This window comes from Chrysoperla carnea (assembly GCF_905475395.1).
Source record: "Chrysoperla carnea chromosome X unlocalized genomic scaffold, inChrCarn1.1 SUPER_X_unloc_180, whole genome shotgun sequence".
In the NCBI taxonomy this organism is placed as follows: domain Eukaryota; kingdom Metazoa; phylum Arthropoda; class Insecta; order Neuroptera; family Chrysopidae; genus Chrysoperla; species Chrysoperla carnea.
The window spans coordinates 12,501-13,509 of record NW_025408134.1 but is presented as its reverse complement, the minus strand read 5'-3'; positions in this window follow the sequence as shown (position 1 = coordinate 13,509).

Sequence of the window (1,009 nt, the reverse complement as noted above, 5' to 3'; positions counted from 1 at the left end):
CATTTTATTTTATATACAAATCGTACATGTTATATTGCGACAGGGTACCGGTATAATACATGTGATACATATGTAGATTTTCTAAAAAATTTTTATCCATTTAAATGCTTCTAAATACTGTATAATGCAAATATATATAATAATTTACAGAATTAATACAAAATTTTTATTGTACAAATTCACATTAATAGTTAATTGGTTAAAAAAAAATTTCAATACACAATGGGAATCAGGCTATTTTATTGGAACTTATTTATAATTAATTCATAATATATTTTTCTATATAAATTGATTAATTGTTTTTACATTCACCGTGTAAACGTATACACCATTCAAGTAACATAAAAAAAAAAAAAAAAAAAAAAATTATTATTATATTCTAGTAATACATAATAGTTATTCGCTAAAAAATATTTAATAGACAATAAAAATCTGACTATTCTGTTGTGAACTTATAAATTATTGATTCAAAATATATTTCTCTACCTAAATTTATTAATTGTATACACGCCCCCATGTACGTTGTTCAAGTCATATATTATTTTGCATAAGGATTACAAATAAATATTATATAATAAATAAGAGTTAATAAAAATTTAAAATTTATTATCCATTTTAAATTTATCAGCTAAATAAATATTTTTACATTCTTTTAAATTATTACTTTTTATTGTATTAAGAGTATATATCTAGTTTTATTAATCTTAATCCTTTTACAAGCACTAATATTATTTATACATAATATATTTTTATTTTATGTATGGAAAGCATAACTTGCTAAATACATCCTAACAATTTAAAAACTTTTCATTTGATTAATATTATTTACAATAGCTAATATTAATAGAATCTGAATAATCAAAATTATTTCTTTAAATATATGAATTCCGAATGTAAGTGTCCATCATAATACTTCATTAAGTTTATATTTGGCTAGCAACCTGTTATGCATAAATTGCTTTAAAGGTTGCCTACTAAACATATTATAATTATAATTATTAACAATTTT